This window comes from Procambarus clarkii, chromosome 60 (assembly GCF_040958095.1).
Source record: "Procambarus clarkii isolate CNS0578487 chromosome 60, FALCON_Pclarkii_2.0, whole genome shotgun sequence".
Taxonomy (NCBI): domain Eukaryota; kingdom Metazoa; phylum Arthropoda; class Malacostraca; order Decapoda; family Cambaridae; genus Procambarus; species Procambarus clarkii.
The window spans coordinates 1,541,342-1,566,103 of record NC_091209.1 but is presented as its reverse complement, the minus strand read 5'-3'; the positions used below and the strand labels follow the sequence as shown (position 1 = coordinate 1,566,103).

The window sequence follows — 24,762 nt, the reverse complement described above, 5'->3', positions numbered from 1 at the left end:
TAGGCATATGATTCAGTCAGCATGAGAACTAGTTTGTCCTGGTAGCAGGGTTGCCAGATCCAAATTGCTAAAAGTAGCGAGCTGACGGTCTAAAAGTAGCGAATATGTAATAAGAGTAGCCCAATTTTTTTGTTTAGTGACTGATACGGGTTTCAAAGTAATCTAATTTGATATATAGAGTACATTAAACGATTTTAATTGTTTTATTAATACTATCTATGCATATATTATTTAACCAATATGATAATATGATAACTTATCAATATTTACTGTATGAAGCCTAATGGGTGTGGAGTCCTTCCACATCTTTACAGTTGAAGATTATCAAGATCTTAATCTGAATCCACAACCTCGTTCTTGTATATTGCAGACTCATATTTAAGCATTGACATGAGTGGTTCAAATGACGAGCAACAAGTTACATTTTCTTCAAGATATGTTTTGATTGTCAAGATTGATGTCAAAAGCTTAAGTCCCATTCGATTTCTCAGTTTAGTTTTCACAGACGTTCCTCTCGAAAATATCCGTTCCAATGCAAACTCAGCGAGGTCAATCAGTATGGGATCGCCAGCAGCGTTCTTGACAGTTATTGTCTTGGTCTAAAATGACGATTCAGATGTAGGAATTTGTCCCTCACAAATGTTGTATCAGTCAATAGTTAACGGAAGGCGCCACTGACTTTTAATTTCACTAAGCTTAGATTGGTCAGCTAATACTAATGGAAGTTCTGAGAATGGTGGCCATGTGTGGCTAAGGCATATGATAGGTGACAGATTTTTCACCTTTTTTAAAGTTTCAACATTACTTAGAATACGGGAAAGAAGCTATTTGCAAGTTTTCACTAAAAAAATTATCGCATTTTTCTTGAATATTTTGAAACTTTTCCTGGGTTATAAAATTGTTTTGTCTGTTTGTGGCCCGAAGTGTTGAAAATTCGTAACCAAAGTCAACTTTCTCCAGGGGGCAGATATACAGAATTGATTTCCAAATTAACATGAAGCTTTGCATGATGAGGATGCACGATTCTTCTGAGTATTCCAAGAGTGAAGTTTTCTAAGACAGTGTGAAGGCTACACTGATCTGCTTCATCTTTTTGATAAAGTCAGTTCATCCTTTCAAAATCATTTAGGATTGGTTTGAGACATGTAAAATATGGCTTATTGGAGGGATCAGAGTACATTGAAAACAGTTGCCTTGCAACATATTTATCACAAGAGGAAAAAAGCTATTTGGTAATGAGTTGTTAGAGAATCCCACTGTTCTAACAGCTGCTTTACACTACCGCTTCCTGCCAACCATCGTCTTCCTGACTAAGGTATTAACCGTAAGGGATCTTTCTCATCATTTATCAATCTGAAAATTTCTAGATAACTTTCTCACCTTAATGAAGATCTGTTTAACCAGGTGTAGCTTTTGGGATGACGTATTAATGACAATTAAGTTGGGAAATCTCTAGCCCCTGGGGAGGATTACCTTGCCTTGCGGTTATTTTTTCTTTCGAAGGTTCCTAGGGTCAATGTCCCCAGGGGCCGGTCTCTGACCAAGCCTCCTGCGGTAAGTGATCTAGTCAGTCAGGCTGTTGGACGCGGCTGTGATTTGTACACATTATATTGTTAAAACATAAATAATCGTCATTGAGTTTCTTAATATTAAAAGCGGAAAGTAGCCCAACTTGCTTTTAAACTAGCCCAAAAAGTCGCAAGTAGCGAAATTAAAAATTTGGGAGCGCGGGGCTCTCAAAAGTAGCCCAATTCGCTACTTGTAGCCCAATCTGGCAACCCTGCCTGGTAGACGCTTGAGGCCTCTGCAGTGGTAAATTGCTATCTACCACCTTGTTTAATAATTCATTTAAATTAGAGAAATTCATGTCATTATGCAATATTGTATTTAATAATTGATCTGGTTCAAGTACCTATGTAACTAACATCATTTTGAATAAGAATCCAGTCACCTAAAGTGACCAAGTGCATATGTTTAGCTTTGTTAATTATCTTCAAATTAGTTTGGCAACCAAGGTCAGCCTCACAGGTTTTGAGGACAGCTGAGATCTGTGTGGTTTTGGACGGCAATAATTGGGGATTCACATTCTTGATTTATGTTGCGACTGACTGTTCCTTTTCCGAAGTCAATTACCGTAATTACAGAAACTCTCAGGATAGGTGGTGGCAGTTTAAGGTCTCTTTAGTGAGTTTGTTGGTGATAGGTTTAGTATCCTTGTTTTGTGGGACCTTGGTGATGAACCACCAAGGTTACAAGGCATCACTGGACTGAGGTTACAGTAAGGAATAAACGGTGAACCAAAGAACCGTTAAATAACGACCAGTTAAAAACCAGCTAAGAGAGGTTTAAGGCTGGTACCCATTACACCTGCTCCATGCTGGTACCCATTACACCTGCTCCATGCTGGTACAACCTCTTACACAGAACGTCACATTGCGATCGTATACATTACCTAAGGTCTAAAACTATATCGTACTAGAAAATGGTAGCGACTTGTGATATTGACACACTGTCCCGTTTTCCGTTTTGGGTCCTCTGGTAGGTTAGGATAAGGGCACTTTGGAACGACAGTTTCTTGATGTTGGGAAACCTTAGGAGGACGGGCTGGGTTGTGTGTATATCTGACCATTATACAAGCTCTGTTAGCACAACTATTCACACACCCGATGACACATTAGAACTGAATGTGAAGAGAGGAAGAAGAAAGACAAAAGAAAGAGAAAGAAAGAATCTTATCACAAAATTTATGGTTCATAATAAACAAATTCAACTAAAACTAAACTAGAAGATTCTTTACTCTAGAAGATCTAAGTAAACTAGGGATAAAAAGATGTGATAAAATAGTAGTTAGAGTACATATTTTTCTAGCATTCAGCCTGTGACATGCCATTTTAGAAGCACAGATGATGTGCTGATTCTTGGTTGGCGATGAATGGCTTATGCCCAACCACTTGGTCTGGACGGTACAGCGACGGTCTCACTTCATGCAGGTCAGCGTTCAATCCCCGACCGTCCAATTAGTTAAACACTATTCCTTTCCCCTGTCCCATCCCAAATCCTTATCCTGACCCCTTCCCAGTGCTGTATAGTCGCAATGGCTTTGTGCTTTCCCCTCATATAGTTTCCATCCCGTATCAAGTGTATTCATCAAGAGTATCTAAATCAACTTGTTTCTCGCTGTATAGCACAAGCAGCTTGTTAAGACTCCGAGGTCCGCCTTAAGACCTGGGTATTATCTTGGCACACATACAAACTTACTGGTGTTATCTTGAGAGGTTATCTTGAGATGATTTCGGGGCTTTTTTAGTGTCCCCGCGGCCCGGTCCTCGACCAGGCCTCCACCCCCAGGAAGCAGCCCGTGACAGCTGACTAACACCCAGGTAACTATTTTACTGCTAGGTAACAGGGGCATAGGGTGAAAGAAACTCTGCCCATTGTTTCTCGCCGGCGCCTGGGATCGAACCCAGGACCACAGGATCACAAGCCCAGCGTGCTGTCCGCTCGGCCGACCGGCTCCCTCGGTTCAAAACCGAGACGTGTGGCCACATCTGTGGTAGAAAATTGTAATAATAATATAAAAAACTTACTAGTCACCTAAACAAAGTTTTTTAAGAATTATTTCAAGCATTTTCACCCCCACCGGTCGGCCGAGCGGACAGCACGCTGGACTTGTGATCCTGTGGCCTGGGTTCGATCCCAGGCGCCGGCGAGAAACAATGGGCAGAGTTTCTTTCACCCTATGCCCCTGTTACCTAGCAGTAAAATAGGTACCTGGGTGTTAGTCAGCTGTCACGGGCTGCTTCCTGGGGATGGAGGCCTGGTCGAGGACCGGGCCGCGGGGACACTAAAGCCCCGAAATCATCTCAAGATAACCTCAAGATAACCACTGGCACTCCCAGCGGACTTTTTTAGGATTATTGCCAATTCAAAAACACGCCCTCAAAAAAAAAAAAGATTCACCATGCTTGCCCATGACTAATGACTGAGCATCCAAAAAAGGAGACCTGGTCGAGGACTGGGCCGAGGGGACGCTAAGCCCCGAAATCATCTCAAGATAACCTCAAGAAGCTCCCTAGGATGCAACCCATAACAGCTGTCTGCATCATGAGCATTTATTTGCTGCTAGGTGAACAGAGCAATTAGGTGGAAGGATACTTCCAAAAACATCTCTCTCTAATGTGGGAATCGAACCAAGAATGTTCGTTAACCGGTTGCGCTGACTACTGGTCGTTATTGAGAAGTGTTTCACTAACATGTGACCATAAGATTGGAAATTGGAAAATAGGATTGATTTCAGTCTTCACATTTTACACAATTAACAAAAAAAATCATCTTTTCTGTCATTTGCAACCACCATTTGTTTACTGGGTGAAAAGGCAGATGAAGAGCAAGAACGCAACACCTTTTACAAATAACACAAATGAATAACATCCTGTTGAATGTCACTCACCCGTTTCGTTACGTAGATGGACGAAGACCCGTGACAGTTCGAGCATGGCGGCCGTGCCGGAGTTGGGGTCCAGGCCACCAAGAGCCAAGCATCCAGGTGGTTGCCGAGAATAACGTATCTGTCTAAAAGCGAAGTATTTAAACGGAGCTACACAAATTGAAATGCTTTTGTGCCATGGATGCAAACTTCTAATAATATATATTGAGATTTATAGCAATACTTAATGTCAACATCCCTGGTTCGATTTATATTGACGCATACCCCTACTAACCGGTTCTTCGTGACCTGTGATGACTCCCACATTGTAAGTGGTAGTTTGAGTGTTGTTGTTGTTCACATCCACGTTGACTTTCAGCCTGGGTGTGCGAGGCCAGGTCCAGTGTGGTAAGTAATGTTCAGATTACCCTGCCAGCTCGCTGGAGCAACAGCACCTCCCATACGGCTGCAAGCACACATATTGAAAAGGTTATAGGCCTGTGAAGACCAGGGGCCAGATTCACGAAGCAGTTATGCAAGCACTTACGAACCTGTACATCTTTCTTCAATCTTGACGGTTTTGGTTACATTTATTAAACAATTTACAAGCATGAAAACTCCCAATCAACTGCTGTTATTGTTATAAACAGCCTCCTGGTGCTTCGGAGCTCATTAACTGTTTAATAATTCTTAATAACGCCGCCAAGGATTGAAAAAAATGTACAGGTTCATTACTGCTTTGTGAATGTGAGAATATGGTTTCTCAAGATTCTCCCACAGCTGACTGGAATGGCTTATTGCAGTGCACAGTGCACTGATCTTGTGCACAAGGTCCTATCTCTCTTAACCCTGGATAGTGACCTGGCATGTTGGGTATCTCCAGAATGCCCACTTAACCAGGAACACTTTCATAATACAGAGGCCGCCGTATGTCCAGGCAGGTAGTAGATACAGGGAGTTAAGCATACTTGCCACCAAGGGTCAGTGAGTACATTGGCTGGTGCGGAGCGTGAGAGAGGAGAGGGAACGCCTGCGAAGCGACAGTGTGACCCTGAGGTCAACCTCAACCAGCGCGATGGAGAATAACAGCTATGACGTGGTCGTGACGTGTTCATGACGTCACTCCTGCTACTGATCATCGAACGGTCATTATGATTGGTTCCCGCTCATTTGCTGCTATGCTATTGGTCAAATTGTAACTCCCTTGTGTGTGCCCACAAGATACTCTGAGCCTCAGGAAAAAGTATTCTCGTGAGGGACCTCTTACACAGAGGACGTGTTCTGTTCTGTCTATCGGCAATAGACTGAAACCGTCCATTCTCACCGTCATGTTAACTCAGCGTCTTTTCAATATACCACACACGCACCCAGAATCACGAGTGTGAATATATTGTTCAGAAGCCTATAGTGACAAATCACCAGAGGAAACAGACTGGTATCAGGTAACCCCTGGTGACAAAGATAGTTGTGAGTGACTTAGAGTGAACTAAGGCAGTGCCGCCGCCTAAGTAACCTGTGTGTGACTTTACCACAAGTGTACCTGCATGGTACCACAGCCGCCACCACTCTGTCCAGAGCGTGTAGCTAGTACCTCAGTACCTCGAGGCGCCCGCCGCCGCCCTCACTGTACCACGTGACGTCACCACCCTTACTCACCGCCAGTGCCAAGTGTGTGTGTGTGTGTGTCTGTCTGTTAAGCATACAGCACGCCCTCCTGCCCCCGTGTCAAGTGCGGTTTGTGGGAAAACCTGTCGTCAATGGTCTCACTTAAGAACGAGGAAACCAGCTGTCAGGCCACCTACGAGTGCTTGCATAAATGTGCCTGAGTGAGTGAGTGATTAAGAGAGGTAACCCCATCTGTAAGTACAAGATCTTGTCTTTGTTTATTGTGTCTGTGTTGATCTGAACATCAACCACAGTTCTCACCTTCTCATACCTGACTCAGGTTATAGGTGAATCGACGGTGTATGCGTGTTATCTGTGTGGTATCACGGCATTTCACACGTCTGTGAATGTGAGCTTCACATACACCACACATTTAGTATTGTGTGATAATATTATTGTGCATGTTATTGCCTGTCCCATTGACAGTGCCATTGTGTTTATTGCATATCACCATTACCGAGTATCCGGTTGGAACTCTTGTGATCCCTTTGCATACCGGCAGTTAGGTTGCCGTGTTAATGATTGGCTGTCAACTGTGTTAAGTTAGGTGTTTCTCCGCGAGTGGATCCGAGTCGTTTAGCCAGACGTCAAGAGTCTCGCTAATGCAACCATAGCCTTTCTGACGCCAATCTAAAGTAAATCAAGCACCCTGTGTATTCGTGGTTAAGTTAGTAAATAAACTACTGTTAAGCTTTATGCGGTGTTTCCGTTGAACCACTTCTGAATACTGCCAATCAATTACTCAAGCCTTCAGCTCTAGGTGTCTTCAACACCGAGTTGCCTAATTCACTAAACTATAAATGTGATGAGGACCCTAGGAGTCCCTTAAAGTGTTAAATCATTGAGGAGATTCCAACGATCAACGTGGAGCAGGACCAGGTGAGGCTAGTCTGAGAAGAGACCCTCAAGGACTCTAACTCGACCTTGCTCCCAGGCCCTGTACGGTTGCTCTCGTATTTTCTATTCTGCTAATTCAGACAGTTTCGTGAAGCGTCTGCCACATGTACATTGGCGACGTACGCATTGCAGTCGTGAAAGCAAAGGTTCATGGAATTGCTGCTAACTTTCAGATATTTCCTGTTCGCCATCTAACACGATTGACAGGAAGTCTGCCAAGTCTGAATACAATCTAAATTGTAATCTAAGCATGTGTACACTACAGTTTTATTCTGTTGTAATCCATGAATCCGTAATCCATGGGGGTGGCCTCGTAGCCTGGTGGATAGCGCGCAGGATTCGTAATTCTGTGGCGCGGGTTCGATTCCCGCACGAGGCAGAAGCAAATGGGCAAAGTTTCTTTTACCCTGAATGCCCCTGTTACCTAGCAGTAAATAGGTACCTGGGAGTTAGTCAGCTGTCACGGGCTGCTTCCTGGGGGTGGAGGCCTGGTCGAGGACCGGGCCGCGGGGACACTAAAAAGCCCGAAATCATCTCAAGATAACCTCAAGATGAAGGGTAACTTAATAATTAATATCTAGTCCCCTTTCTCCAAGGTGGAATTACTGACCCCACCCAGGAGGCAACCACACAACAAGCTGACTAACTCCTGAGTACCTACTCACTGCTAGGTAAACAGAGGAATTGGAAATTCCCATTGATAGGAATTAAAAAAAATGATAGAAAATGCGCCCAACCATTTCTGTCCTGTCTGGGATTCGAACCCGGAATTCTTGATTGGGTGTCGAGAACGAACCTGACTATACTAGTGGGACGCTATATGAGGAAGATTAAGACAGAGGAAGATAGCAAGATGACCTGGACAAACACAAAATTTGACAACAAATGGCTACCAAAAGTTTAGCTCAAATAAGTGCAAAATAGGTGTAGGGATCAGGAGACCAAACACAATGTATCAAATAACTGAAATCCTTCACAAATCAGGTAGAGCGAAAGATTTGGAAATTGATATCACACACAAAACATTTCTTGAAGACCACATCAAAATGCTGTAGTCATCTGCAGCATATTCTGCTGTAACGTAACCAATCTTCCCAATTGGTAACGTAACTATCTTCAGAAATTTGTGTTCCTTATATATAACATATATTAGCAGTCGTAGTGGTAAAACACTCACCCGGCGCTTCGCGAGCGCTTTGGCCTAGGTTCGTATCCTGGCCGGGAGGATTTACTGGGCGCCAATCCTTAACTGTAGCCTCTGTTCACCCAACAGTAAAATGGGTACCTGTTGGTTAAACGATTCGGCTGGTCATATTCTGGGGAACATAGGATTAAGGGCCTGCCCGAAACTCTATGCGTGCTAGTGGCTTTACAAGAATGTAAGAACTATTGTATATAAAAATAAATAAATAAACAAATATGACAAGCCAATATTGGAATGTGTGGCTCCAGCGAGGGGATCCATATCTAGTCAAACAGAAGGCAAAGTTTGAGAAAGTTCAGAAGTACTCTACCAGATTATTTCTAGAATTGATAGGTACGAGTTACAGGGAAATGCTACAGGAATAAAACCTTGCTAACCTGGAAGACAGAAGAGGATGACATTATTTAGCAAATGAGAACACGAACAAGCGAACACACATGAAAACTTAGTACTCAAATGAGCCACAGAGACATTAGAAAATATTAGTTTCCATGCCATACAAATGAACAAATGGAATGCACTACAAAGTGTGGAGGGAGAGGAGGATTCCATACAGTTTCAAATGTAGATACAGCCCATCCTCCTAAAATTTGATTATTTATAGTAACTCAAAGTACCAATATATTGTCAGACCACCAAAACCTTTACATTTCGTAATTTTAATTTTATAGGGTCCAAGAAAAAATTAAGCTAACATCAAACTTTAACATTCCTAGGCCTACTATAACACATATGTACTATATTAGACCTAAGATAGCATGTATTAAGCCTAGGATTGCTAGGGCAGGTTAAGGTAGGTTTTTAGATTCATTTTTATATTTAAGACAATGTCGTTTGGGTTAATTCAAAACATAAAAAGTAAACAGTTTGGTGGTCCATCACTACATGCTGGTACTTTCGATCAAATACTATCCAATATTGTAAGTATTGGATAGTCAATTATTTTAGGATGACTGACTGTGTAAATGAGATTACTGAGCACAATGACCTAAGGCATCTAAATAGCACTTGATTAATAGTCGAGAGCCTGGACCAAAGAGCCGAATACCAACCCCCTTCAATGACAGTTGACTATATGGGGCTGGAATTGGCGAAGAGATGTCAGTAGAAACGCCTGGTAAGGAGCGGCCCAAGCCTGATCCTTGTACAGTTGGCGCCAAAATAAGGCGATCAGTGGCGGCCTACCCCTGATTGGTTAGTAGCGGGCCAATAGCAGGCGGCGTTTTTCCAGTTGATTTTGGACGAAAATCAAGAACGTTGCTGATTGTGGCTGCTTTTCATTTTAATACAACTATATAAAATGAAAACCTAATTTCTAAAAATTTGTTTTAAAGTAGTTTTCCATACAAAATTTTAATATTTAGGAAACTGAAGTGTATTAAATACTCCTCTTGAATGTTTAAACTTGTAAAGAAATGAGAATTCTAATGTTCATATCTCTTCCAATGACAAACATTCCTAAAAATATTAATACAATGTATATTTGTAGTGTTTGTTAATTAATAAAATAGAACAGTCAATGTTTGGTCTTGTAATAGCTCTAAGTATTAGCCAATTACACAAATTATGCTTGACTGACAGTGATTAAACCAATTTGCTGTAGTTTGCAATTATTATTTGGGCAAGATAAGCCTGTGTAAACTGTACCTCAGTATCTGCCAAGCATCGTCGTAGCTAATGCTTTGTGCTGGAATCTTTGGCAAGGATGCTTCTTCCTCTGGAATACGGAACGCACTCTCTGGGAAGATAATAGCAAGGTATTAATTACTTCAGTCCGTCCTCCTGCTGTTTCCCAATGTCAAGAAACTGTCGTACTAAAGTGCCCTTATCCTAACCTACCAGAGGACCCAAAATTGAAAACAGGATAGTACGTAAATTTTGCGACCCGCTACCGTTTGTTAGTACGACAGGTTTTGGCCTAAGGTAAACTATACGCCAAAACACGACGTTATATTAGCAGGACGGGCTGAACACTTAACTAACTGCTAACATCAACAAACAAAAATGTCAACTTTAGTGGGCAAAGTTACGAGGCTCGGTAATTTTTCATAAATTTCCAAAGCAATTACAATAATTTGAAAACTTGAGTCATTATTGTAACTAACACTTCAGAAAAACCATGTTTGGAATTGCGGCAAATCGATCAGAACAAATTGTTTGTTTTTCCTTTTCAATATTATTTCTAGGAAATGCTTGGCTGTTGATACCTAAGTTCTTATACTGGTCTCATCAACTTGTCTGAATCAGTACTGCTTTATTAGCAACACATCAATAAAGATGAGTGTGAGCAGAAAGTGAATGTATCAAAAGTAATCAGAACACCCTATGTCAATCACATGACTAAAGTATCATATTTTGGTACAATAATAGGATATATATAAATACTGGGACAAAAGGTAAAGTAAAGTTAACCTGTAGATGGCAGCCTAGCACAATTGATGTATAAGGGGGTGCTCATGTCAATTGATGTATAAGGCGTGTGCACACGTCAATTGTCATTATAGAATTGAGAATTGAACTCTGATCATAAAAGCCTATAATTTCAAAGATTTAACATTATTACATAAGAAATAGATAAGCCTGAATAAAATTAATAATAAAATGTTATTTAAAAGATTATCATAAAACTTTAAATACTATTATTAAAAAAACACTTTACAAAATCAGGACTTTATATTTAAATAATTGAAATTTCAATTTGAAATTCTCTACATTATATCCAATTAATTATATGGAATTTTGTAAACAAAAGAAAATTAAAATTGGTTTAGAATTTCCCTAATGTTCAGTTCGAGTTTTATCATCAAAATAACTGTAAAATCTAGATATAGAATTCGCATTAGCTTTAATTAGTAATTGACTTGAGTTCGGATTTATAAAAATTATTAATTTAGAGGCCAGAGATGTTGTATAAAATATTCACTATTTTCTCAGGTTCACGAGGTCCCGCGAACTTGAAAAAAAATGATGAAGCAATCAAGGCAACTGACCTATGGCAGGATAAAATGGAGTAAGAGGGTCGCCATCCCCCAGTTTAACAGTCCCAAATGGGGAAGCAGATGGGGGCATGTAGGAGGAGTGTGGGTAGACGAAGTCAGGGCCTGCAGGAGCATAGTCTGCTGGATCACTGTACATTACAACTCCAAGGGCTCCACGTTCCTCTGCCATTCGTACCTGATAATGATTTATTTTGTATTTATTTATTTATATATACAAGAATTCTTACATTCTTGTACAGCCACTAGTACGTGTAGTGTTTTGGGCAAGTCCTTAATCATGATATTCACCGGAATATGACCCCACCATATCGTTTAACAACCAAGTACCCATTTTGCTGTTGGGTTAAACAGAGCCTACAGTTAAGGATTTGAGCCCAGTAAATCCTCCCCGGCCAGGATATGAACCCAGGACAAAGCGTTTGCAAACCGCCCGGAGAGCATCATGCCACTACGCCATGGGGGACTAATCATGTATATGATCATGTTTATACATGTATACAAAATGGTTTACAAACAGTATGTTGTAAGCCATAGCTCTATCTATTTCTAGATAGAGCTAGTATATACTATGCCTAAAACCACTAATACGCACAGCATTTCGGGCAAGAAATGAAAAAACACTTAGAAACTAAAACTTAAAACTAATTGAGATTAAAAGCATGATTTGAGCTTAAACAGGTAGGGGGGGGAGGGGGAATGACAGTAAATGTCATTACCTAATACACAAGGAAGAGAGCTTCCTAATTGCAGTACCTTTTTATACAAATATATATATTTTGTCTTTTGTTAAAGCTCTTTTACACGAGATTTTACACATAAAAGAATATTTTAGTTTCAAACTCATGATGTAAATCATATAATATTGAAAAGTCATTGGTTGAGCAATACAGGAAAGAATTCACACATTAACACTTACAATCGGCCCCTAATGTGTAATTAATTTATTAGAGACCCCATCTTGTAAGCAGAAGAAGGGAAGGGAACTATAAGGAGAAAGCGCCAAGCCATTATGCCTATATAACACTGGAAAGGGGTGGGGGGGGGGGGTCAGGATAAGGATTTGAGATTTGAAAGGAATGGTGGCCAACACTTGAGGACGGTCGAGGAATGAACGCCGACCTGCATGAAGCGAAACCGTCGCTCTATCGTCCAGCACAAGTGGGATGACAGAAGTGCAATGTTATATTAACTGTAACTGACTTATTTATTTTATTTATTTATATACAAGAAGGTACATTGGGTTGTGAGAGTACATAACACTGATGTTCTTATATTCTTGCAAAGCCTATTCATATGTGGTTGCTGAAGTTCAGTCTCTTTCCATCATTTTTATTGCTAATGTTAACATTGTCTCTCTAAAGGTGAATTTGGTTTAATGATTTACTTCCAAATAAAATGTAGTAGTGTAAATTTGTTTGTTAACGCCCATGAGTGGACTTTCTTTCGTTATTTAATATTATTTAGTGTGTGCGCGCATCTGAGTCTTAATAGATGAAGGTAGTATCGTCAGCATATAATATATCGTCAGCATATAATATATCGTCAGCATACAGTATAGGTTTAACCCTTTAACTGCACAACGCACCTGCACGCCCACGTCTGGGGGTGCGCTACGCACCTCCGGGTATTTGTATTTTTCACGTTCCATTCAAGACTCCCGCGGCTACATGTGGTGCACATCAGCTTCCTCAGGGCTCTTGTAAACAGACGCCATCTTTAAAAAAAATCGTGGTCCACATTCCCGGTGTGAGAGCCTTAGTAGTGAGTGAGCAACCAAGGCCGGCGCATGCAGCATGAGCTCACAGCACTGCTGTTCTGCTTGTGACCACAGCATCGCCTAATAATATCAAAATATATATGTAACTTGTATTATTTAGCCATGATAGTATTACAGATGCCTGAGTGTGATAATGATTGTGTACAATGTTCAAATATTAGTGATTTAATGCTGTTCACGATGTTCACAGCGCTAGCCACAGCACCACAGCATTATTTCGTCCATCTAGGAATCTTCAAACAACTTCTTAGCTTCCTTTACAATATAAACTTGTGGTCAATTATGAATTTACAGGATTTAGTGACCAGTATTGTGATAACAACAGGATTGTGGTGATAATAAGCACTGTGCGTAGTATTGTGGGAGGAGTAATTGTGGTGAGGGAGCAAGGGAGAGAATCGAGGTAGCCTCACTGTGTGGCAGCCACTCTTGTTTTGCTCGTCATACTAGCTTAGTGGTTTGCTATGGTGAACACATTTGTACATGGGTATATACAATGTGTGTATATAGTGTAGTAACAGCAACAGGAGTATATTGGGAGGAGCTATTTTGGTGAGGGAAGTGACGTAATCGTAGCGTCGTCTGCTAGCTGCTGTGAGATTTCTCATGCAGTGTATGGTGGCCATTGTAACGTTTGGACACAATACCGGCTTACTTGCATAGTTCTGGTGAATAAAACATGATAGGTATACATACATGTGCAAAAGTGTAATACAAACAATAACAGTATGGTGGTAGGAGCAATGTTGGTGAGTAAGATGTTGGAGGAGTGAGGGAGAGACTGGATGTTGGAGGAGGAGTGAGGCAGCTGACACTCGCGGAGTTCTGAGTGTGTCATGGTGAATGTATATAGTGTGTGATAGTGTATAGTGTGTAAATGACTATTATATATACATAAATTAGCATAATACAATGAAAATATGTGCCGGATATGTGTACACATGTGTCATGCACGTAACACAGTATTTTCAGACAATACGGATGTTCTACCATAACAATATAGTGTACGTGTTCATTATACATGAGATTGGCAAGTAAAAGTATATAAAATGTATTTGGAACTGTGAGCAGAAAATGAACAAAAACATACTCGCGGCAACTCGCACATCCTGCCCCGAGCACCCTACCGGCCCCGGGGGCATATGCCCCGAGCACCCTACCGGCCCCGGGGCATATGCCCCGAGCACCCTACCGGCCCCGGGGGCATATGCCCCGAGCACCCTACCGGCCCCGGGGGCATATGCCCCGAGCACCCTACCGGCCCAGGGGGCATATGCCACGGGCGACCAGGGAATGATGACGTCACGCACGAACTTACGGACCCCATAGCAGCTAAAGTACTTACAATTTCGACCTTCTGTTACTATACCCTTACTCAGGGAAGGGTTTTTGACACTTTAAAAATAGAAAAGAATTTTTTCTTTTTTCTTTTTTTTTCTTTTGGGGGGGGTCATATTGGGAGGCCACGCAGTTAAAGGGTTAAGAATGTTAGACATTTGGCAAATCATTGATGTATATAAGAAATAGAGGTCCTAAGATGCTGCCCTGTGGCACTCCTATGGTTAATGGTAGAGTGAGGGAAGTAATGTCATTGATAACTACATATTGGTGTCATCAAGATATGATCGAATATAGTTCATAGCAAGGCCTAAGATTCCATAGTGATGAAGTTTAAATAAGAGGTAGTTATGTTTAACTACCACCCAAAGAATGGGTATGAGGCCCACTACCACCCACAGCAAGGTATGGGGGGGGGGCCACTACAGTAGTTCCCGACTTCACAGGGCGAGACACCTGTTATCGCACCAGATCTGATATAATAGGTGTTGTTATCAGATATGTTATCGAAGAACATGCTAGAAGCATACATTAAGTGTGCTAATCAGTGCTTAATTGCTTATTAACGTAATTAAATGTGATTGTCAGTGTTGGACATCTGTGTTTGTGTGGTGTAACCCTAATTGTGCTTATGTGGGTAGAGCTTCAGTTCTTGGGCCCCGCTTCTCAGTGAATGAATGCGTGCGTGTGTGTGTGAGTTCACCTAGTCGTAGTGCTTTATGTAGGGTTGGGCTTCAGTTCTTGGGTCCCGCCTCTCAGTGGAAGAATGTTTTTTTGGTGTGTGCATGTGCACGTGCGTGTGTGTGTTTGTTAGTAGTTCCCGACTTGACAGGGCGAGACACCTGTTATCGCACCAGATCTCATGTAATAGGTGTTTGTTATCAGATATCTTATCGAAAAACATGCTAGAAGCATACATTAAGTGTGCTTATCAGAGCTTAATTTCTAATTAACGCTAATTAAATATGATTGTCAGTGTTGGGCATCTGTGTTTGTGTGGTGTAACCTTAATTGTGCTTATGTGGGGTAGACCTTCAGTTCTTGGGCCCCGCCTCTCAGTGAATGAATGCGTGCGTGTGTAATTACCTAAGTGTAGTTACAGGATGAGAGCTACGCTCGTGGTGTCCCGTCTTCCCAGCACTCTTTGTCATATAACGCTTTGAAACTACTGACGGCCTTGGCCTCCACCACCTTCTCACCTAACTTGTTCCAACCGTCTACCACTCCGTTTGCGAAAGTGGATTTTCTTATATTTCTTCGGCATCTGTGTTTAGCTAGTTTAAATCTATGACCTCTTGTTCTTGAAGTTCCAGGTCTCAGGAAATCTTCCCTATCGATTTTATCAATTCCTGTTACTATTTTGTATGTAGTGATCATATCACCTCTTTTTCTTCTGTCTTCTAGTTTTGGCATATTTAATGCCTCTAACCTCTCCTCGTAACTCTTGCCCTTCAGTTCTGGGAGCCACTTAGTAGCATGTCTTTGCACCTTTTCCAGTTTGTTGATGTGCTTCTTAAGATATGGGCACCACACAACCGCTGCATATTCTAGCTTTGGCCTAACATAAGTCGTGAACAATTTCTTTAGTATATTGCCATCCATGTATTTAAAAGTAATTCTGAAGTTAGAAAGCGTGGCATAGGCTCCTCGCACAATATTCTTTATGTGGTCCTCAGGTGATAGTTTTTTATCTAGAACCACCCCTAGAACTCTTTCTTTATCAGAATTCTTTAAAGATTTCTCACATAATATATAGGTTGTGTGAGGTCTATGCTCTCCTATTCCGCATTCCATAACATGGCATGACAATCATCTAAGTTTCTTGTCCTTCCTATTATCTTAGCATCATCAGCAAACATGTTCATATAATTCTGTATACCAACTGGTAGATCCTTTATGTAGACAATAAACATCACTGGTGCAAGAACTGAACCCTGTGGTACTACACTTGTGACATTTCTCCAGTCCGATACATTGCCTCTGATCACTGCCCTTATTTTTCTATCAGTCAGAAAATTGTTCATCCATGCTAGAAGCTTACCTGTCACCCCTCCAATATTTTCCAGTTACCAGAACAACCTCTTATGTGGAACTCTGTCGAAAGCCTATTTTAGGTCCAGATAGATGCAGTCAACCCAACCATCTCTTTCCTGTAATATCTCTGTTGCTCGATCATAGAAACTGAGTAAATTCGATACACAGGATCTTCCAGATCGGAAACCATGCTGTCTGTCTATTATTATATCATTTCTCTCCAGGTGTTCCACCCAATTAGTTTTAATTATTTTTCCAATATTTTGACTATTACACTTGTCAAAGATACCGGTCTATAATTAGGGGGGTCTTCCCTGCTTCCACTTTTGTAGATTGGAACTATGTTAGCCTTTTTCCACACATCAGCTACAACTCCTGTAAACAGGGATGCCTGAAAAATCAGTTGAAGTGGAATGCTGAGCTCAGGCGCACATTCTCTCTGAACCCATGATGAAACTCCATCTGGACCAACTGCTTTGTTCTTACTTAGCTCCTTGAGCATTTTTTCCACTTCGTCTCTAGACACCTCTATGTGCTCTATGTTGTTCTCTGGAATTCTTATTTTATCTGGTTCCCTGAAGATTTCATTTTGTACAAACACACTTTGAAACTTTTCGTTTAATGTTTCACACATTTCATTTTCATTTTTCGTGAATGTATTTCCCATTTTCAACCTCTGAATATTATCCTTTACCTGCAATTTGTTGTTCATGAATTTATAGAATAGACCTGGTTCTGTTTTACATTCGTCTGCAATCCCTTTTTCAAAATTTCTTTCTGCCTCTCTCCTCACTGCCGTGTAGTTGTTTCTCGCATGTTTGTATCGCTGGTATGTTTGGGGGTTTGGCCTCTTCCTGTATTGATTCCATTTTTGTGTCTTTTGGTCTCTGGCCCTCTCGCAATTTCTGTTGAACCAATTCTGTTTCCTAGTTCTGCATCTCTGTTTTGGTATAAATTTTTTTGTGCCTTTATCATATATTTCACAAAACTTGACATATATCTCATTCACTTCCTTGCCTAGCAACAAGTCTGTCCAATTATACTCACTAAAAAAAATTCTAAGGTCACCGTAATGTCCTCTCCAGAAGTCAGATTCTTCAACTGCTTCAACCTCCTTATTTTCTTCCAGATTATAATGCATTGCATACTTTTTTCCCAAAGAGACATGGTCACTTTTACCTACGGGAGGAAGGTACTGAATGTCAAATATCTCTTCCTCCTTCCTGGAAAATATCAAATCTAGCATGGAGGGAACGTCCCCTTCCCTCATCCTCGTAGCTTGTTTAACATGTTGATACAAGAATGTTTCCAGGATGAGGTCTACAAATCTACAGGTCCAAAAATCTTCTGTTTTAGCTTCATATGCTTCCCAGTCTATGGATTTCAAGTTGAAGTCACCGACTATCAACAGTCGTGATCTATCGTTATCCGCTCTCACTATAATCTCTCTCATTATTGTTATAAGACCTTCTCGTTTACTATCTAGCTCCTCCTTTGACCATGTGCTGCTTGGCGGTGGACTATATGCATTTATGATCATTAGTTTATCATCCTCATGGCACATCTCTAGTGCTATTATGTCAACTTCTTGTGGATTGGCAGTCATTATTTCGTTCACCTTTATGTGTTCTTTCACCAGCACAGCAACGCCACCACGTTTCCTAATTTTTCTGTCCCGTCTACAAATTGAGTAGCCCCTTGGGAATATGACCTCATTTAAAATAACATCTTCAAGTTTTGTCTCCGTGAGTGCAATAATGTCTGGTGTCTGCAGCTGTATTACATCACTTAACTCCAGTATCTTCAATCTCACTCCATCTATGTTGGTGTATGCAATCTTCAGGAACTTGTTCCCCCTCTTTATATTTTTCACTCCCCCTCTCTCTAATGATTTTGTTGGTTTGCCTTTATGTACCACTTTACTGGTCTGCCTACCCCTATCACTTTGTAGAAAAAAGAATTGATTTCTTCTTCATTCCTGCTCTCATTTAAACGTTTTGCCTCGGCAAGGTTCAGTTTCAGCTTCTCTCTGTCTTCTTTTGAAAGATCTCGTCTTAACGACCACACTTTCCCGTCCTCATCACTTTGTAACTTTCTAGGATTCTTTAGTACTTCTTCCATCTGTTTGGCACCGTTTAGGGTGATCCTCAAAGGTCAATCTTTCCCTTTTACGTATCTGCCTATTCTCCTGTAGTCGCAGACATTCTCTCTGGTAGTAAGGCCTTCCACGAGGCCAACAATTTTACCTACTACTATCGCTTTTTCTACAACTCTTTCTGACCTAGATGTTATCTCCTTTTCTTTGCAACCAAAAATTATCAGGGACTTACTCCAATCAACTGAGTTTTGCATCAACATCGGATTAGATGCCAATTCCTTTCTCACTTTCAGCCTAATGTTTGTTTTATCTTGGTTGCTGCAGTGTTTGGCTTACTTTACTGCTTCTTCAATTTTTTCCTTCTCCTTGGCCACTTGTGCATAGGTGAGTTGTATATCTTTCTTGCACTGTTCTACTTCCTGTGTAACTTCCTCCATCTGTGCTGACAAAAGCTGTTTCTCCTGTGGAATTTCCTTACCTAACCTATTGTAGTCATTTATGTTTAAATTTACTTTAACTTCTTCTTTGCTATTTTTAAGAGTTAATTTTCTTCTTCCATGGCTTTGCAATTTGTTTCCAATTGATTCTTATCCTTGCGCAAGTCTTTCACTAAACCCTCAAGACATACAACCTTGCTATTCAAATGGTCATTACTTTCTTTCAATTTACTAATTATTTCTACCTGAGAGTTCACTATAGTATTTAATTTTACCAACTTGTTTTGTAGACTGGTTATATCAATGCTTTCTTCATTGAATCCCGCAAAATCAAGCTCTGTTTTGTTTTTCTTCTTGCCGGCGGCCATCTTAAATGTTCTTCTCTGCACTGGAAACACTAGAGCAACTTTTATCTCATCCACTATTTCACTTACCTTAACACATTCCTGTTATCTCACCTATTTTTCAAGAGCACTATACCTTTATGTTCCCTGGGACACCACTCACTATCATGAAAGTATACCACAATACTTAGGATTGTTGAAATATGCTGGAGCTCCTCTGATGCAAGTGTTGACCCTAGGGGGGTCACCTTTTAGCCACTTTTTTTTTTTTTTTTTTTTTTTGTGCGTGTGTGTGTGTGTGTGTGTGTGTGTGTGTGTGTGTGTGTGTGTGTGTGTGTGTGTGTGTGTGTGTGTGTGTGTGTGTGTATGTGTGTGTGGAACGTATAAGACTGACGAGTCCTTTGATTATATTTAGGTAAAATGAGTGGACAGCTATGAGCAATTACTATTTGAGTGTAAGTCTACTCTCCTCGTGTTACTCACCTAGTTGCGCTTGCGTGAGGTTGAGCTTTGGCTCTTTGGTTCCGCCTCTTAACGGTCATTCAACTGGTGTACAGATTCCTGCGCCTACTGGCCTACTTCCCTAGTTGTGCTTGCCGGGGGGGGGGGGAGGGGTCTGATGACCTGTGTAAAAGCTCTCAAGCAAGACCGAGTGGTGATGCCATGTGTCATAACCCTCAAGCGGGGCCTAGTGGTGATGCCATGTGTCATAACCCTCAAGCGGGGCCTAGTGGTGATGTCATGTGTCATAGCCCTCAAGCGGGGCCTAGTGGTGATGTCATGTGTCATAGCCCTCAAGCGGGGCTTAGTGGTGATGCCATGTGTCATAACCCTCAAGCGGGGCCTAGTGGTGATGTCATGTGTCATAGCCCTCAAGCGGGGCCTAGTGGTGATGTCATGTGTCATAACCCTCAAGCGGGGCTTAGTGGTGATGCCATGTGTCATAACCCTCAAGCGGGGCCTAGTGGTGATGTCATGTGTCATAACCCTCAAGCGGGGCCTAGTGGTGATGCCATGTGTCATAACCCTCAAGCGGGGCCTAGTGGTGATGTCATGTGTCATAACCCTCAAGCGGGGCTTAGTGGTGATGCCATGTGTCATAACCCTCAAGCGGGGCTTAGTGGTGATGTCATGTGTCATAACCCTCAAGCGGGGCCTAGTGGTGATGTCATGTGTCATAGCCCTCAAGCGGAGCCTAGTGGTGATGTCATGTGTCATAGCCCTCAAGCGGGGCCTAGTGGTGATGTCATGTGCCATAGCCCCTCAAGCGGGGCTTAGTGGTGATGTCATGTGTCATAGCCCCTCAAGCGGGGCTGGTGTGGGTCATATCTCCAAGAAAGACCTGGTGGCATTTTCACACAAGGTAAAAGTTTAGAGACAGACAACTCAGATGACAATCTCAATTGAAGCGATGAAGAAGAAAATATAGTGATAGAAGCGCCACATAATATTGATAGACAAGGGTCTCTGGAGGATCTGTTCACCAGACTACAATACTCTATACCCCGAGAATATGCAGCAGATCCTATAGGTTTATTGAGTAATTTTCGGCAGCATTTCTTAGAACAAATACACTCATATATGGATTACCTCTCTAAATATTGCAATTTTACTCCTTCTTTCAAAACACATCTGGAGGTGAAATTAGCCCTTTTAAAACAAGGAGTCGTTAATGATGAGTTGAGAGATCATTACATAACTACCCCCAAACCCATAGTTACACTTGAAGACATTGGGGATGTGCTAGAGTTCTGGATTGAATACCTAATGTCTCGTTTAGAGACTTTACTCTCTGAGACTGAAGGAAGTGGCTTCATACTCCACAATATTAAATTTCTCAAACTTGCATTTTGTAATGACACCATTCGCAGCAGAATAGGAATATATGTACCATTTCCAAAGTTCTAAGGGGTAAGACTAAATTTGTTAATCCTCAAAACAATAATGAAAGTTGCATTATTAATTGCTTAGCAGCTTTTAAGGCCCAACATCGTAATTGGTCATGGAAATGCATAGGGAGACTGATGGACTCTCCTAATAGAGTTAGCTAATTTGTTAACTATGAGCATTTAAATCTCCCACTTTCGTGGGAAGACATCAGCAGATTGGAAAGGCTTAATGAGTTAAACAAATACTTGTACTATGTAAGTAAATATTAAGATTATCACATAACTTTATGTCGCTGTGGGGCCAAACAGTACCCTACCTCTGTACCTTTGTTACTGCTGGGAGAAAGTCACGTGGCTTTAATAAAAGACGACTGCTTTCCTAAGAAACTTTGCTCGTAGCCACTCCAGAAATACAGTATTCTGCCGCAAATGCCTTTCAGAATACCATGAGCAGGATGAATTGAACAATCACGAAAGATCGTGCAGTATCACACAGAAAATCATTTACCGTAAGGAAGGAGACACACTCAAATTTAAAAAAAAAACAGCAAAGGGTATAGTCTTTCGCATTTGTGTTATTTTGATTTTGAATCCCTATTGGACGTTAGGGATGTGAGTGGGTCGGTCACAGCCAGACATAGAGCTATAGCTTACAGTTATCTGTTAGTTGATAGAAACAAACAAGTTGTTGATAAATACACACATTTTGGGGAGGATAGTGTCACACATTTTATGAGGCGAGTGGCTACATTATGGAAAAACATTAAAGCAAACCTTCCTTATTTTGCAATTCATATGACCACCGAGGATTTAGATCACTTTAGAAAACAAACACATTGTCAGTTTTGTGAGGAGGCATTCACAGATGACAATTACAAGGTTAAACACCACGACCATCTTAAAGATAACAACAATTACATAGGAGCTCTTTGTAATAATTGCAATTTACGCCACAAAAATTCAATCGAGTTTCTCAAATTAATAGCTCATATGTCATACGATATGCGACTTATTATAAAAGAATTTGAAATTAAGAAAAAAAAAAACGAAGCAATCTGTTAATGAAAGACGGTAGGAAATTTCTAAAAGTAGATATTGGTAAGTTTAGATTTATTGACTCTTGCTTTCATATCAGGAAGTCTATCTTCACTGGCTCAGTCACATATTGAATCTTCAAGTCCCATAAATTTTACCCGTAAAAGGATAGAACACCTGACTGTATGGAGTCATCAACATTTGTTGAATGGCAAACAAATATTTCCTTATGAATATGAAAATTAGTGATTTCAATGAACCTTCACTTCCATCAATAGACAAGTTTTATAGTAGTTTGAGTCAGTCTCACATCAGTGCGGAGGAAGACGCTCAGGCAAAATTAGTCTGGAACACAACAGGTTGTAAAAACCTTAAAGATTACTTACTACTTTATCGAGTTTGTGATGTGGGTTTTCTAGCTGATATTTTTACACTCCACAGGGAAATACTTTAAGACATATGTCAGGTAGGATTACACCCCTCAAACACCGAGGTAAGTACAACTAGGTGAGCTTACACTCACACGCGCATGTGCGCACGTACACACAAAAACATTCTTCCACTGAGAGGCGGGACCCAAAAACTGAAGCTCCACCCCACGTAAGCACAATTAGGGTTAGACCACACAAACACTGATGCCCAACACTGATAATTACATTTAAGTAGCGATATGCACTGATATATTGATATGCACACTTAATGTATGCACTAAGCATGTTCCTAGATAACATATCTAATAACAACACCCATTACATCATTACATCTGGTGCATAACAGGTGTCTCGCCTTGTCAAGTGTGCAACTACTCACTACCACCCATGGGATGGGTATGGGGTCCACTACCATCCACAGGGGTAGGTATGGGGTCCACTACCACCCACTGGACGGGTAAGGGGTCCACTACCACCCACAGGATGGGTATGAGTTTCACTACCAGCCACAGGGTGGGTATAGGGTCCACTACAGCCCACAGCATGGGTATGGGGTCCACTACCACCTACAGGATGGGTATGGGGTCCACTATCACCCACAGGATGGGTATGAGGGGCCCACTACCACCAACAGAATGGGGTACAGGGGTCCACTACCATTCACAGGATGGGTATGGGGTCCACTACCACCCACAGGATGGGTATGGGGTACATAATAAATTATGTAGGCTTGTTCTTCAACAAGTTGCTTTCATTATATGGCAGGTTTCAAGTCCATGCCATGTTTCAAGTCCATTGACATGGACTTGAAACTTGCCATATACTGCAGGTATGTTGACAACATTTTTACACAGGTACCTGATGTCAGACATCTGCAGGAGTTGAAGGAGGCATTTGAGCGGAATTCTGTGTTGAGTTTCACTTACGAGATGGAGAAGGATGGGAAGCTGCCCTTTCTAGATGTAACAGTCACGGAAAGGAGCGGAGGCTTCCACACTGCAGTCTACACTAAGGAAACAAACAAGAATGTGCCTCAAAGCCAATAGTGACTGCCCAGACAGGTACAAGAGGAGTGTTGTCAACGTTTACGTCGACCGTGCTCTCAGCCACAGCTCAGGATGGAAGCAAGTCGATGAAGAACTCTGTAGGGTAAGGCAGGTCCTAGTCTACAATGGCCTCTTTAATGGTTTTCTTGAAGACATCATAAAAAGAAAGGTAAAACGCCATGCAACCTCTGAAGAGTCAAATAACACAACACCTGTACCCCCTATTAGACTATTTTACAGGAAATTCTTTTCGACAGCTCATAAAATGGAGGAAAGGGTCCTGAAAGATATTGTTGATAGGAACGTTATCCCTACAGACAAAAATCAGAAAATACAATTGACGATTTTACTATAAAATGTAAAAAACAGCCAACCTACTCATGAAAAACTCTCCAGACACAAAACAGAATGCCTTGAAGGAAACCAACGTCGTTTTTGCTTTCAAATGCCCACTTGGGGACTGTAAGCCCCAAAGAACTCAGAATATAGGCAAGACCACAACGTCTCTTTCCAGGCGATTAATGCATAAACAACAAGGCTCCATAAAGGAACATATAATCTCCTCTCACAACCAGACCATCACCAGAGAAATCTTAACAAACAACACAGAAATCATCGAAAGATACAGTGATAGCAGGCGGCTCGACATCTGTGAGGCACTACACATCAAAAAGTCAACACCAGCAATCAACAACCAGTTAATGCACAAATATATTCTACCCACTTCAAGACTCCTAACCAATATAGAAGCCTCAAGTGGAAGTATGGGCCAATAGGCCTTTTGCAGTTACTTCCATTCTTATATTCTCATATCCAATTAATACCCATTGTTTCGTGTTTTGTCTTGTGTTTGTCACAAATTTGTTCACCTCATCCAAAACTGTTGTACCATATCACCTCACCCAAATGCGAGTATAAGTATGACGGATTAGTGTGTTTATAGGTTACAGTTGTGTGTGTAAACTAGAGTCTTTGAAAATGTAATAAGTAATTACGAAACCCGTTCAGGCTTCACATCAGACTAGAAATAAAAATAAATTTTGGAGAATTGGTTTTTCAATGACCATCGACAATGAAAAGAAACATAAGAAATATTGAGAAAATTTGTGTTTGAATTATTAATCTTACCTTTTCGGTAATAT

At 41.1% G+C, this 24,762-nt stretch overlaps 1 pseudogene; it reads right to left on the bottom strand.

The window, feature by feature from the left end:
• The window catches only part of LOC138353820 (N-acetylated-alpha-linked acidic dipeptidase 2-like), a 136,534-nt pseudogene that overhangs the window by 5,304 nt on the left and 106,468 nt on the right, over nt 1-24,762 (bottom strand).